Below are 5720 nucleotides of genomic sequence, written 5' to 3'. Positions count from 1 at the left end.
CTAACACCAACATTCCTTTTAGGTTCATATCCAAGATTCCTTTTAAGTTCCTATGTCGAGAAGGGCATGGAGAGAAGAAAACCATGAAGAACTCCAACTCTGTCCCTGCTGAGGGTGAAATCTTTTCTTGACTTCTCTAGTGCACAAGGTAGCTTGGACTGCTGAGCTCCCTGACCTAGTATCCTGAGTATAATTCCCATTTGAGACTGCTGCATTTGATCTGATGCTGGTTTAGATTGATGCTTCATGCTGCAGACCCCTCTCTACATGGTGTGTGGAGATCCAGGAGGGGCTATCCCCATCATTGTCCCCTTTATCATCTAAGTGAATGCACCTGGTGCCCCTTAGATTGCATTTGGGATTTTCATCAGTAGGCCCAAGTGGTAAGTGTAAACACATGGGAGTCATCAATATAACCATCAATATTACTTAAATTAATGTTTATTATGTCCATACATGGGGACAGCAGGCTCACATAGGATAATTGGTTTCAGTTCTCCAGCAACCCTGGATTTGATGAAGCTCTTTCTACCTTTGAGTCATCCTTTGTACCAAATGGACCCATCATGGTGCAGACCTTCCAAGTTGTGAGGCTCTTCCCCGTGCTGAGCTTGTGCCACTCACTTTGCAACAAGTAACCCTTAAGCGACGCTCCCCATAGCTGCAATGGTATTGCTGATTTATGATGTGACTTTAAAGTGGCATCATAAATTGTTGGAAAAACAATTTAGGGTGATATCCTTGAGAGCAGAGACTGTTTCGTTAATCTCTAACTCTCCTCTAGCTAGCAAAACAGTTGCCACATAGGATTCCATTCAATGATATTTGCTTGTTAAATGATTAACTGAGTGAGGGTTCTAGCCATGGAGCATGTCTTTGAAATCCGCAGTGTTGTGCTGCTAGCCAGCTTCCCACATGGCATGACGCTTCCCACTTCCCATTTTTTAATGACTGTTTAAATTCTTTATTGGTGTAACCTACAAGCCACAAGTAACACTGCATGAGCTCTTGGAGCTCAGCCTGGTGCCCAGGTCCCTGGCATGAGGATGCTCAGTGCCACCCGGGCCCTGTGGGCTGGAGGAGAGAAGAGGAGGTGAGAGCCACACTCTGAGCACCCCAGCCTGCTGGGGAGAAACACGGGGTGCGTGCCGCCGCGTCACTGCTGTACGTACCTGAGACAACTGCAAGCCCGGCAGTTGAGATGAGGTAAGGGCAAAGGCTGAGGCCAAAACACAGCAAAGTGACAGAGCACAAGACAGAAATGGAGAAACAAGGGTGGGTATGGATCCAGCTGGCTGCTGGGCCAGGGATGCACAGGTGTCTATCTAGAAGCAAACCTTAAACTGAAGGAAGACCCACCTTAGAAATAGCTCACCTCTCCCACTTGCTAAGTGATGCCGCCTATGGCATGCCACTCAGCCTCAGTTTCTGACTATGTCATCAGGGTTATGAGGATCAAATAAATTAATGTACACGAATGGACTTTATAGGCAATAAAATAATATTCAAATCTATTATGCTCTCAGTATGTGGAAAAGAGACCACTTTCACTAACATAACCAAAACTGGTGCTACCAATTCCTTATATAAGAAACATACAGCGTTAAAATTACCATGTGCTGAAGCCAGCCCCCACCGGCTTTAGAGAGCTGTTGGTGCTCATGTGTCCCCAATCTGCCTCCAGTGACCCTGTGAGGACAGTCTGAGGTTGGCCACAGTGAGAGTCTTCACACTATAGAATTTGGCCAATGCTACAAATCAGGACCTCTTTATTCTCCTCTGTGAGGGGTTATTAGACATTTACCAGCACACAACTGGACAAAATGTTTTTTTTTTTCCCCACAGTTAAGATTAATTATCTTTCTCATATGTAGTAAGGATACGATTTTCCTATTTGTTTCACACTGGCCCTTTCAGACTCCAGCCTTCCCATGGATTAGCGAAGTAATCAGCATTCACGAGAGGAAAGGGAATGAGGGAAAAAAGCGCTCTAAATCTGAAGGCTGTGTCCATCCTTCTCAGATGGATTTAAATTCCAAGGTCTATATATTCTTCACTTCCATATGGTACCATGAGGTCTCAGTAAATATCATTCAATGGCGCTGATTTAGTAACAGTGTCTCTCTCTCTCTCTCTCTCTCACACACACACACACACACACACACACACAGAGACAAATGCCATCTGCTGGACTTTGTATCTGAGTCAGTGGTTTCAGTCAATGGATAGTGTTGACACGAACCTCTAACCTGATCGAGATCGTTTGAGTCAATAGTTCCTCCCTGATTGTTGAAAGATTAACAACACACTTATATTCTTAAAAGTGGCATCGACCTATAAGCTGACAAGAAAATCAAGTTTTCTGTCTGCTGGCCCATCTCAGAGATACATCCCGTTGCAGAAGAGGTTTCTGTACCTCCTAAGAGTGTGGGCGGGGGTGGGTCTGAGGCAGACGAGGTGTTAGGAATGTGCCCCCTTCTTGCCCAGCCCGCGAGTGGGGTCTGTGGCCACCTCACTCCCATTTCTAGATTTGGCGCCTGAAACGTTAACGTTAATTCTGACCAAGGTCCTGAAACTAGTAAAGTGTCTGTGCCCGAAGCCCGGACTGTGGTTTCTCACAACGAGGAAGATCTGCGTCGTGAAACAGATGCCACAGAGCGAAAGCAAAGGGGAACATAGAGACATTGCAAGAACTCTGGGGTGATTTCTGACCTGCTCATTTTCTGTCCAGGCATCCTAGGTTTCTTTCTTTTTTTTTTTTTTTTTTTTTTTTTTTTGCCTTCTCAATTTTGAGCAGCATAGCATCTAAATGATCATTTTGTTTCTCCCCCCTGCTCCCCAATCTAAACAACAAAAGAAGGAATTTAACCTCATATCCTCGCTCTGAAATTAGCTCTATTGTCAAAAGATGACAGCTGTATCCTGATTTCAAGAATTTCATGTTGGAATAAAACAGCGTTTTTGAAACCATTGTGTTACTTCAAACAGATCTGTAATGGTCCCTCCGCAAACCATTTTCAGAAGACTTGGGTAAGTAAGATAAAAAGGCACCATTTCTGAAGAGTTGCTTTTATGGGCTAGGTCAGAGTGCTCTTTCCATGTTGTTCATTCCCAGTTGAATTTCCTAATAGTCTATCTCCTCAGCTAACAGATGCCCGGCCTCATGTCGGAACCAGATCGTGCCACTGCTGAGATGCTCTCCAGCTCCTTTCGTATTGAGCCGTTTCCCTAGCAGATGGTGCAGTGCTGCAGGCATACTCCTTCCTGTTAATTACCAGCCTTCGCTACAGATGGAAATGTCAGTCAGCCTCACAGGTCCTGGTTCCTGCCATTGCCTCAGTCCCTAGCCCTCTACCTAGGCAAGATGCTGCCAACACACACCATGTGTTTTGTGACTGCTGACTAGGCAGGCAACAAAAAACAACTTACTTCATGAATATTCATGGAGGAATGTTTAAAGTTCTGTTCATCTGTGATGCTTATAGATCTGCTTAAAGGGGATTGCACCTTCCTAAGAACACTCTGCCCCTTGTTTTCCTAAACTGAGGATACTCCAGTTACCCAAGTGGGTTGCCATGGCAACGTACAGAGGACCATTAAACATCGGCCATTTGGAGCCTTCTGTAGACACATCAATTTCTGACTAACGTTCTTCTCATACCTTTAAGTGTCACTTAATTATTCTTGTCCTGCCGTAACAGACCAATAGTCACCAAGCTGAACTGATTAGCTAATAACTGTTGGTTTTTCATTAAACCCTGATTATCTCATTAGCACATACATAACCAATATGAATTCCTTGATCTTTCTTGGTATTTAAACATACCAAGTCAAGATAAATGAATTTCAGTGGAGTTATTCTTTATTCATTAAGCCAAATTATTTTACTCCCTGTGGAAAACACTTTAACAATCAAAAATGGGTATATTTTCAGGTTTAGAGGAGAAAATTAGGGTTCAGGTTTTAAGAGTAGGAAAGGGGAAGGAGAAGGGGTACCTTAACCAAGCATTTGATCGAAGGTAACTTGGATAAATTTATTTTAATTGTTCACCTTCTCTAGGATGTTTTGTTTACAGATAAGATCACGTGTGGAGAAGGTCACTGCAGCTCTGCACTCTGTCCACCCACAGGACTTCCTTTTTCCATAATCAAACCCAGACACAGTGACTGCAGGGTCGACATTAGATACCCCAACACGAGCAAAAGAGTTTCAAACAGAAGAGAACCATCTTCCTGAAGACAAACTATTCAGCATACTGGGTGAGGAAAGAGGCTTATGGGTGTGTAAAATTGAGAAGTAGCTTTCATGAGTCCTGAAAGATGTATTTATTTGCAAAATGTGAATTCATTTTTCCCTTGGGTATCTCTTGTTTAGGACTGAGGCTCCACACCATGGGCTGTCTAGTGGTGGGGGCAGTTACCAGCGTCAACACTGGAAACTCAGTAGGGCAAATTGGAAGGTATGATTTTGGGGGTCTCAGCGATAGTCACAAAGCTTAAGTCTACTTTCCTGGTTCCTTTTTAAGAAGCATATGCTATTTGTATGTTTTTCAGGTTTACAAGAACGAGAAAGTATGTTTAACTATTTTACTGACAGAGATGAGATCATTCTGAATGTTCCTGCTCTCATAAAAACAAAAGCTATGCTGCATATATTTTATAAGTACTACATCTCCAGGGAGGGTGGGGAGATGATGCCAGGAGTGTAACCAGAGCTCTCCATTCCCTGCAAAATGTATTGTGATTGCATCTTGCAGTGAAGAATGCATGCAGTGTTGTGCAGGTAAATGTTTAACAACAAGATCACCAAAAAAAAAGAGAAATGCTGGTACATATATGTACATGTATATAAGTTCATTATAAACTTTACTTATATAAAGGGTGTCTAGCACACAATTTATAAATAATAATAAAATATAAAATGCTCTTCATTGTAGTTGTATATAAACCATTGATTCTTACAGAATGCTTTTGTTGATTTTTGCCAAACTCTTGTGTCTGTAGCCAACCTATGGTTATAGTTCAACTATGATTTGAAAATTGAAACTGCATCCCTTACTGCTCTTTTCTCATTAAATTTACTATCAGTAAGTTCAATATGTGATCTATTGTTAAACTATTTCTCATTCTCAGACAGACTATCTTCATTAAACCAAAGCCCCCTTCAGCTTCATCACAATGTATGCCAGAATTTCACTCATTGTTCAGTGACGTGAGGGACTGTTTTGTCTAATTGGATAATAGTATCCAAATACTGGGGAAATATTTCTTTTTTTTTTCTTTTTTTCCCGGCCTCTAGAAGGGGAAGAATATTCCTACAACATATTTTTCTATTCCCAATGTAGTAGTAGGGTTACATACACGGCATGCTATTAGGTTTAACCTGCATCGTTAACATTTTCTCCATCACTGTCTTAAGGCCAGTCAACAAAGCAATACATCAAGCTTTGTTTGCCAATTTCTGTGGTATAAATATTTTGACCATACCCAATTTCAAGCTATGGACATGATGTCACTGAATGCAAATTTGGAAAAAGAAGTGTAATAGAACACTTGATTTTTTATAATGAAACCCTGTTTAACAGCCACCTTACAAAACTGCTGAAAATTTAATAGGCTCTTGCAGGCTGGTACAAGTCAACTCAAGCACACCACGTTGGAGCCCAATCTCTCCACTTTCCCCACCTGTCATCGCTTTTGCAGCAAATATATCATACAAT

At 42.0% G+C, this 5720-nt stretch overlaps 1 long non-coding RNA gene across 4 annotated transcripts; it reads left to right on the top strand.

The window, feature by feature from the left end:
* The first annotated feature begins 913 nt into the window (after positions 1–913).
* On the top strand, positions 914–4882 carry LOC138399696 (uncharacterized). Of its 4 annotated transcripts, XR_011236179.1 has the most exons (6): positions 914–1206; positions 2858–3030; positions 3145–3315; positions 4131–4260; positions 4376–4460; positions 4555–4882. It is a non-coding gene; the product is annotated as an uncharacterized lncRNA (long non-coding RNA). The 4 variants fall into 4 exon arrangements; XR_011236176.1 differs by having other exon boundaries at positions 914–3030; XR_011236178.1 differs by having other exon boundaries at positions 914–3030; positions 4131–4280.
* The last annotated feature ends 838 nt before the right edge of the window (positions 4883–5720 follow it).

This window comes from Eulemur rufifrons, chromosome 19 (genome assembly GCF_041146395.1).
Source record: "Eulemur rufifrons isolate Redbay chromosome 19, OSU_ERuf_1, whole genome shotgun sequence".
Taxonomy (NCBI): Eukaryota; Metazoa; Chordata; class Mammalia; order Primates; family Lemuridae; genus Eulemur; species Eulemur rufifrons.
This window is presented reverse-complemented; position numbering and strand designations above follow the sequence as displayed.